Source organism: Podarcis gaigeae (assembly GCF_964106915.1).
Source record: "Podarcis gaigeae genome assembly, chromosome: 14".
Taxonomy (NCBI): Eukaryota; Metazoa; Chordata; class Lepidosauria; order Squamata; family Lacertidae; genus Podarcis; species Podarcis gaigeae.
In genome coordinates this window covers 23,498,198-23,508,300 of record NC_139690.1, presented here as the reverse complement: position 1 = coordinate 23,508,300, position 10,103 = coordinate 23,498,198, and the positions used below count along the sequence as shown (strand labels likewise).

At 41.0% G+C, this 10,103-nt stretch overlaps 1 long non-coding RNA gene across 1 annotated transcript; it reads left to right on the top strand.

The window, feature by feature from the left end:
• The first annotated feature begins 275 nt into the window (after positions 1 to 275).
• LOC310831975 lies at positions 276 to 9,629 on the top strand. Its single transcript, XR_014558079.1, has 4 exons — positions 276 to 291; positions 820 to 940; positions 4,516 to 4,619; positions 9,587 to 9,629. It is a non-coding gene; the product is annotated as an uncharacterized lncRNA (long non-coding RNA).
• The last annotated feature ends 474 nt before the right edge of the window (positions 9,630 to 10,103 follow it).

Here is a 10,103-nt window from a genome sequence, read left to right as displayed (position 1 = left end):
TTTTCATGGGGGAATGGTAGAGGAACAGAAGCAAGGATGTGCAGAAAGGGGGCGGAGCAGCAGCATTGTTTAATGATGTTTGCTGGGTCACTTTTTCAATCTGAGGGCCACATACCAATGGTGGGTGGGGCCAGAGGAGAAAGTGGGCGGAGCAATTTTACTGTTGCATTGTAGGCTAGTTTCTACACTCTCTCTCTCACACACAGGCGCCTCTCTATCTGCTAACCAGACAAGCAAGAGCCACTATCAAGCAAGAGTTGAAGGGCACATTCAAGGACAGGCAAAAATAGGGTGAGTAGTTCTGAGAACCATATAGAGAGTCTTTCAGGGCCACGTTCAGCTCCTGGGTTTGAGATTCCCCCTGTACATTTATAGGATAAAACCAGAACCTTGAATTAAGTATATTTCCTTTCTCTGAGATCCTGGTGAGCTGTGCAGTTAAGAAATCGAGGTTAAGGGGAAGAAGAACAGAACAGATAGAATAAAGGACGGTGTGATATGAAAGTCCAGGCATCATTGCACGAAATGGCATTCCCATACACTTGTCAGGGCTCAGAAGTTTTATTACCAAGGAATTTCACGTCTGCCTCTTATTCTTAACACACTGCCCAGCGCTGGGCCTGAGAGGATTTGCTGATCTAATATAGATAGCGATTTTGTAGGTTTGTTGAGATTTATATAGACAGCACCTTGGGATCAGGAATTACATTTTAAAATGTAATAAAATGCTCCTTGGCATTTTTTTTTTTTCTAAAAAAAAACTTACAAATACCCGTACTTAAAAAAGTAAACATCAAATAATCTCTGATATCTTTCAAGAAAATGTTGACATAGCTCAAGGAGCTTCATCCAGATCCCCGAGTCGTTTGCTAGAGTCAACTTAATAAACTCATTTTCTTCATCCTGCCATGAAGTTTCCTATCCCTGGGAAGATGGAAAGGTAAACCAAAGATTGTTTTCTTTTATACATGTATTTATTTATGTGTAGATCGATAGACAGGTAGAACTTTTTTTTACATGTACTGTATGTATGTATGTATGTATATATGTATGTATGTTTGTACAGTATGTATATATATATTTCTTCCACAAAATTCACCAAATCCTCAGCCATGGTAGGGGCTACTCCACTACAGCAAATGGGCACTTTGCCTGCAAATGTGGTGTGCAAATTTCAGGGAAGGACTGTAGCTCAGTGGTAGAACATCTGCTTTACATGCAGAAGGTCTCAGGTTCATTCCCCAGGTAGACCCCTGACTGAAACTCTGAAGAATAGCTGTTAGTGAGTGTCAACAATACTGAACGTATATGGATCAATGATCTGGCTATTAGGCAGCTTTCCGTGTTCCTGTGGATTATTATTATCCTCCATATCATTACTAATATAGTGTACCTCTTCAGAATGGGTCATCTCCTTGTCCTCCACCATCTTCTGCAACTTTAGAACTGGTGCCCTCCAACTGTCTTAGACTACATCTCCCATTAGCCCCCAAATTCCTTCAGAACTCTTCAGATGACTTGCCTGAGAGCCAAAGTACATGAGGTGAAGGAGGAGGCTCCTGATTTTGCTTTTCAGTAAAATACACCTTTAGGGGTGGGGGGAGACTGCAAAGTCTGAGCTTGCCTCAAGCTGGGGTGAAGAATTGTGAACCGAAAAAGTTCACATCCTGAACTCGCCCAATGTCTCCATCACTAGTCAACATCTACTTTGCCTTGAACTTTTTCCTTTAGGCAAAATTCAAGGCCAACTGTAGTACAAGAGAATTCCAAGTGTTGACCTACGAGTGGAAAAAGTGATTGTTGTTTTCCAGCCATAAGCCCTGGAAATCTAGAAGTAATAACAGCAACTGTTGCTTTCATAAGATGAATGGATAAATAGGTGGATTGTTAGACGACTACAACTACTACTACTACTACTACTATTATTATTATTATTATTATTATTATTATTATTATTATTATTATTTCTTACCTCCCATTCACTGAAAGGTCCCAGGGTGGATAACAGCAATGTAAAAATACAACATTAAAGTAAAAACTACTTAAATAAGATGCCAGACACAGCTCTGTGGTGGAACTACTAGGAGGGTTTCCTAAACATAGCTATGGCAGTATAATCTATATACCACCCCTCATTTAAAAAATCACAGGATTTTTTATTTTAATTAATTTACCTTTTTTGCTGGCCTTATCACATCAGATGTCTCACCTGAGCAGGACTTTCCAAATCCAATTCAGTGTAACTCTAAACACAATCTTCTCATTTTGTCTTCTCCAACATTGGTTTTCTTGCTCCTGCCTGTCATGAAAGCATTGAATCCAGACCAGCAAGCCAGGGGGAGTGAGGAGGCATTATAGAGAGCCCTCTTTGCATAACAACTTTGCAAACTACCCAGGTCCAGATGACAGCAGATAGGTTCCACTCATCAATAGTATATGAACAGCTAATTAAACATTAACCGAGGCTTTAATAAATGGTTACTCACTTGTTTGCCAATGTGGAACAAAGGACCAGTTGCGTGTGGGATGATCACATGACATTCTACGAAGGCAACTTCAGATGAAGACAATGCTGATGATGTGCAGGCTACTTTTCAGTAGGGAAGTTCATCATTCTATGTGTCCCCTGAATAATGAGGGTGATTTGGGGAAGACTCCCATATTCTCAAGTCAGATAATGGCATTAACAAAGTGTCTAGACCAGAGAATCTTAAAAGCAGTTATTTTGCCTCTGATTTTCCAAAAAGCTAAAAACACAACAAGGGATGAGTGTCAATTTTCTTGTTTCTGTTAACTTCTCATTTTTCCAGCCTTAAGTTCAGTTCTTCATATTTCAGTGACAAACATTTTTTTAAGTCTCTCTGTAAATTCATCTGCATTTTAGTTTGAATTTTACCTAACATGCATATTTTTGCAAAGCAATCCCCCTTTTATATGTTATTTTCACTAACATATGCATTTTTATGGGCACTTTACCATCATATAGGCATACATATAGACACTTTACCATAGTATAGGAATACTATTACCTGGCTGGAAAATTATTACCTGGCATTGCAAAATTCAGAGAAATGCAAACTTCAACAGATGACTTTCTTGTTCTTGTTGTTCTCCTAGTGTGGGTTGGGCAGGTTCTCTTTTAAATATGAACTGAATCAAATATCACCCCCATCCCTACACACAACTTTCCCACCCTTTCCCTTTTCCTACCTTGAGAACTGAAAACCATATTGATTCAGGAAACACCCAGAGCTTGAGAGGGGAGGGGTGCAGATGAGAGGGGGGTGATGGACAAACAGGGGAGGGGATGTTTTGCTTTGGCTAACAAGTCTAACTTTTAATCACAATAAATTATTTCCCCGGTGCACTCCCATCATAGTCATTTGTGGAAGGAATGAACAGAGTAGTTCCTTCATGTGAGTTGCAATTCTCCTCCAAGGTTTGGCTGAGATAGCAAGGCATAAGTGGTGGTAAACAAATCAAAACGGGAAGAAAATTATTGTTGTTGTCTTACCCACCATAAGGTCTTGAGCCAGATTGCAACAATTTAAAAACAGCAGATAGCCATTGCACTACAGAAGGCACAGTTTATTGTGTGGCCAGCAACCTGCTTTTGCATTCTCTTGCACAACAACTGCCTGCTGGTGGAAAACTTTTTGCCAGCAGAAGAGGAATGCTGCAGAGTAATTTAGGATAGCCTTGAGGACTAGACAGTTGCTGGATATCCAGCATGGCCTCTGTTCTCCACCAATTCCCAGACACCGCCCATAAACTCACATCACGGCCTCTGGCTATATACTGTCCTGATATACAGTACTTTGCTTCATAGTTTTGCAAAATAATAATAATAAAAGGTTTGTAGAAATGAAACTAGAGCTCTCCTGCTCAAGAGCCAATTTGCCAGGACGGCCTGGGAATCCCCTTGGAAAGGCGGGGGGGGGGGGGTTGAAAGAATTTATGCTTGCTCACTCCAATTCCACTGACTTAAAGGATTAAATGGTTGAAGAAAAGAAGAAGCAGGAAACTGAAGTTGACATGAATGCCGCACAACTGTTGAAGTGTATACTCTCCTCCCTCTAGCTTTCCCCTTTTCTTTCCCAGTTAATGAATAACTCTGGATGTTGTAACTTATCTTGCTTGTACTTGGGGGGAAATGCACTTGGGCAGTATCCCTTAATTGGTGTCTTAAGCATGTCAGACATATCTGTCTTATCACAAAGCTTGTAAAAAAAAAAATGAAGAGCAGGGCTCCCCCAGATGTAGGGGTGGACTGCTTTAACTTGAGATTAAACACTTTGTAGAGATCAGGCCATGCTCTCTCTCTCTGACACACACACACACACACTTTCCATTTATTCTGGGAAAGTTTGCCCCTACCAAGCAATGCAGAGAAACACATCACTTTTCTTCCAAACAGAAAAAGAAATGGATGCTAATTCTTCTACTGAGCTTGAGTTCTAAGTGCAGCCTAGGAAACCCTCTTGGCATTGGCCAGCTGACAGCTGTTTTTCTTAGGGCCTGCCAGAAGGGGTCGCTGCGGTGCACAGATTTCAAAGCTAGATACGTGAAGGGGAAGAGGAAGATGCTTTGGAAACAGAACTAAAGGAGAGAGATATTTGGTAAGCTTCCCACCTCCCCTTCTTTAGAAATGTGATGTTTGGCTAAAGTCTAAGCGGAAGTCCTTCCATTGTTGCCACAGCCTTTTTGTGAGTCTAATCCCTCACACAGGACATTTGATCCTCAAGCCCATGCTATTACCCCACAGTGTATTATGGATGGCAAGCTAGCTCGGGGATTAGAAACACATAAAATGCTCAGAAAAACATTTGTTGAGATTTCCCATGCACACTGATGCAGATGGACAGTTAGATTCCACTGCTGGAATTCAAAGCCGTCCTTTGCCACAGTGTACACCAATGACTAGAGGGAACAGAGGTGTTTGCAAAAGTAACATTTTCACAATAATAATGGCCTCTTCCATTAATTAACTCTTTCAAGGGTGTGCATCAAACTAAGTTATACTCAGAGTAGACCCACTTAAATCAATACAATTCAATTCATTGTGCTCATTAATTTCAGTGGGTTTACTCTGGGTAGGTCTAACTCACCGTATCCCCTTCAGATGAGTAGGGCTGCTTCTACACATTGCTCCTGGGGGCCTGCAAACAGGCAAAGGATATACTTTATTCAAGAGCTTATTGAAGTAAATGAGCAAAGAACTGGGGTTTGAGAGTTGAAATCAACCCCAGTTCTTTGCTCACACATATCTCTCCTGCCTCCATCCCTAAAGGCACTGTATGGTTTCTTCAGAGCCCTCTGTTGCCTCAGACTTCTGTCATCTCTGCCTTTCCCCTCAAATTTCTTATATATCCCTTTTGCATCTCAATTCATTGTCTACACGGTACCCTTCCTTCTGCACCCAAGTTTCTGGACTCCTTGTCCCTCAGATCCCCTACTTCCTGAGAACTTTTCCTGTCCTAGGCCTGCTCCACAAATCTACTCCTGTTCCTGTTCCCTCTGTGATTTTGTTAAATCCCAGCCAAACCAACAAGTTTTCCTTCCTATGATAATCCTGGACTGTAAACATTCCAGAAAACTTACTGTCTTTCCTGTGGAGCTGGAAAGCTTGTGAACTCTTATGCCACCCCACCAGATCAGCCAATCTGAGGATTCATTGCCACAATAGTGCAGACTTCCTGTTGAGGGCATTGCAGTTTAGGCATGGGGCTTGTCCATTCCTGTAGGTCTTTGTCATGCTTCTTTAGGATCTTGCTTCCTTGTTTGCTCTAGCAGTAATCAAAAGAGGAATCACCCTTTCCTCTACTCAAGTGAGTAATATACATGTGATGCACATTTCTCATTGATGAAAATGCTTCCATTCACTTGCCTTAGAACAACTTATAATACACATTTTACAGATGTGGAACTGAATCTGGGAGGTGTTATCCTGATGCTGAGCTAAGATGTGAAGCCAAATATTCGGAGCAGATCCACACCATCCATTTAAGGCCCATCCAAAGCACATTTAAAGCATATTACTTTTCTCCAATGAATCCTAGGAACTGTAGATTGTTAAAGGTACTGTGAATTGCTGTTCTGTGAAGCGGGAACTACAGTTCCCAGAATTCTTTGGAGAAGTCATGTGCTTTAAATATGTGTCGAATGGGCTTTCAGTGCATGGGCTGGATCTGCCCATGGTCACCAGCCACACATATGATCCTTATATACCATTTTCTCTTGTTTTTATTTCTATGTATAACTACATATACACAAAGTCTGCTTGTTTAAGAGCTCATCCTCCCCTAAATAAAGGGGAAAAAATTAAAAAAAATTCTGGGAAACCTTTTGAGATCTCTCATTTACTCACCCCATTCCAAAGGAAAGGCCACATTGCAGAGTTTTCTCAGAATATATCACACTATTTTTGTAATGGCCCCCATCTCCCCCCTGCCACATATGTGCATGGTGTCCTCCAAAAAAGCTAAGTCTTAGAGATTTCAGATGATGCACAATTGTTGTCAAGCATTAGTAGCAAAAAAAGAAAACCTGGCAGGGGGTAGGAACTGTGCTCTTGCCACAGTTGAGGAAACTATTGGAGAAACTTCTTGAGAATTTATCCTGTCCCTGAAGAAATTTGATGAAATGCTCCCCCTGCTCACCATTTCTCTGCCTTCAAGTAGGATGGAGAGTTTTGATCGGGCCATTTGCACACAGCTCCTGTTTATTTGCACACATTATGAATCACTTTTTCGAATGAGCCTTAATCTTCTCCATTAGTTCCATCAAGGAAAAGCATCATCCTTCTCAAAAGAGGCATTACACAAAAACGAGAAGCCTGTCAGCCCGACAATAAGCACATTTATTCAAAAGTCGGTCCCTCTCCTTTCAATGGACTTTTCTGGTAAAATGTGCTTAGGTTGGCAGTCTATCCTTGCAATTCACTTTGCGCAGCATGGAATTTGACTCCAACCATTTGTGCAGAAAAGGCAATGAGGCAGGACTAATCTTACCAACTAAGATAGTTACCGTCCCGTAAAAACTAAGATCTCAAAGAGGGAGATAAGTTGGCTCTCCAATTAATCTGGCCACCAAGGGTGTTTCCTTGAGAAGTAATTTTTTAAAAACTTCCTTACATTTGGTAGATCATTTAGTACATTCAGAATAAGCTTCAGATTCCCAGTCAGAAGCCATCTCAAAGCCTTCATAGAGGTGGATTTGTGTCATAATTATACCATAGCTTTGAAAGAACTATACAATATTGAAGAGAAGATGACTAAGATTCAATATTGGACAGACATGAATTAATGATTTCATGGAAACTACTAAACAAAGTCAACATTAGAAATCAACATGCCAGAAAATATTTAATCCCACGGTGTTTAATAAATATGTGATAATCAGGCAAGGAAATTGACTTCATTGAACCCTACCCATCATGATATTTTAGAACCTCTAAACCATGATGGGAAATGGTGCAGAGTAGGTTTTGTCTCACCACATCAGGAACATAGGAAGCTGCCTTATATTGAGTTAGACCATTGGCCAATCTAGCTCAGTACAGTGGTACCTCGGGTTACATACGCTTCAGGTTACAGACTCCCCTAACCCAGAAATAGTACCTCGGGTTAAGAACTTTGCTTCAGGATGAGAACAGAAATTGTGCTCCTGCGGCACGGCAGCAGCAGGAGGCCCCATTAGTTAAAGTGGTGCTTCAGGTTAAGAACAGTTTCAGGTTAAGAACGGACCTCCGGAACGAATTAAGTACTTAACCTGAGGTACCACTGTATTGCCTAGGTCAGGGGTCAGCAAACTTTTTCAGCAGGGAGCCTCAGACCTTACTGTCCCTCAGACCTTGTGGGGGGCCAGACTATATTTTTGGGGGGAAATGAACAAATTCCTATGCCCCACAAAAAATCCAGAGATGCATTTTAAATAAAAGGACACTTTCTACTCATGTAAAAACACACTGATTCCCGGACCATCCACGGGCCGGATTTTGAAGGCGATTGGGCCGGATCTGGCCCCCGGGCCTTAGTTTGCCTACCCATGACCTAGGTTGACTGGCAGGTTCACTCTCCTGAATTTCAGACAGGGTTCTCTCGCAACCCCACCTGGGGATGCCGGGGACCGAACCAGGGGAAAAGTTATTGCTGGTGTTATATTTCCCATTACAGAGCACGGTAGAACACAGAGCATTGTTTTATTCAGAGCAGTCGAGGAGTTGAATCACAAACTGAAGCAGAGAATGCACAGAGCGACTCACAAACAGACCAGAATATTCATACACAGAGAGGTTCATGGTGAATCTTGGGGTCTGTGCACACTCCTCATATATACTGCTCTTGGACATTTGTCATTTGGGGCAGGCAGGAGAGCTTGGATGCCCTCCTAATATTTTTTCTGCAGAGGTAGGATGTTTCATTTGGGAAAATACTCTTCTGTTCTCCCTGAATATTGACTGATATCCAATGCATATGTTATTTTTATAATATAAATAATATCATGCTCAGCATACCGCACTTGCTGACCATCGTACAATTTTTTTACAATCAGGAGAAAGGCTGTTTGTGCATTTTTATTGGTATCCAAAATTGTGCCAAGCATCATGGTATTGCTGGAATGAAGACCCTTTCTCCCTCCCCCCCCCTCTCTCTGTGTGTGTGTGTGTGTGTGTGAAGGCTTCCTTTAATAGCTCTGAATTGTGGGCAAAGCATAAATATGGCTTTTCTGTGGCTAGGACTATCACCCATCTTATTTATGACTGACCTGGTTGGGTACCAGTGACCTTGGGGAGTTTAATTGAGGCTCGGATTATATGACACAGCTTGAAGCCACCTGAATTTAAAGGGTGCGACACATATGCTCTCATTTCGATTCTCCTGTGTGAATGGCACCACTGTTCTTATCTCTTGGAATAATGTCTAAATATGTAAGCCATATGACAGTAAAATAGCCTCCCAGTGCCACTGGAATCCTGCTGCCTTCCCCAGCAATTTCCCCCCTTCTTATATCATTTTTTTACAGCCAACTCTTAACTTTTTTATGAATATGATTTTGGCAAAGAATTGAGCTTGTAAAATATAGGTGGGGGGGAAGGAGGGGGAGATACATGGACACAATGTACTTAGCTCTCTGTATTGAGATTGTATTTAAGATCCCTTTAATTAAATTGTTAACATGCCTGATGAATGTCCCTTCCTTTCACCCTGCCCATTTCACTGAAAAGTAATAAATTCTTAAAGTCACTTAATGCAACTGAATATTTTTTTTTGTTGGGGGGTGAGATTGAGAAAGCAGGGAAAGCTCATAAGAAAAAAGGGTAGAATAAAGCAGAATGGCTGAGATATCAGCTAGCCAGTGTGATATGTTCTCACTGGTGGCTGTCCCAAGATAGATATAAACAGCTCTACTTAAGCTTGCCTGAATTTGCAGGATACAAAGAGAACACCATTGCTGTTGTTTTATGACACAGACAATTGCCACTAGACACTGAACAGATGATCTTCAACTTATGTCATTTACATTCTCAGTTGATCTTCTTCTAACCAGAGTCCTCAATGGGCTTATATTTTTTTTTCCCTTGAAGCCAAAACCAGCACCAGAAATCAGTTGCATTAAGTGACTTTAAGAATTTATTACTTTTCAGTACTTTTCAGAGTCAAGGAACTGCAAGGCCCATAACCGTTAAGAGCCTTAACTACCTTAACTACCGAAGCTGATCATCACCATAAGGGATAGGGGAGATATTTTGTGCAGTTCACATATTAATGCAGACTTACTTAATTCACACTCCCCTCACACACACACAAAAAAGAATTAAAATGTTATCCTTTGAAATTTGCTCTACTCTAGAATTTGCAATGCAGTTCTGCAACCATTTTTCTTTTCTGAAGTATGTATATTAGGAGAAAGTCCGGGTAAAAATGCATGTATTAGTGAAAATAGCAGGTTTCATTTTTAACAAAATGCAAACTGATGTCAAAATATGGCCAACTGAATTTAAGATAGGAAAAAGGGAGAAAATTAGAAAAAACGAAACTGCCAGATTCATCCATCCCATTTACCATCTGGGTTCTTCCACGGTCTAGGCCATTTTCTTAAAA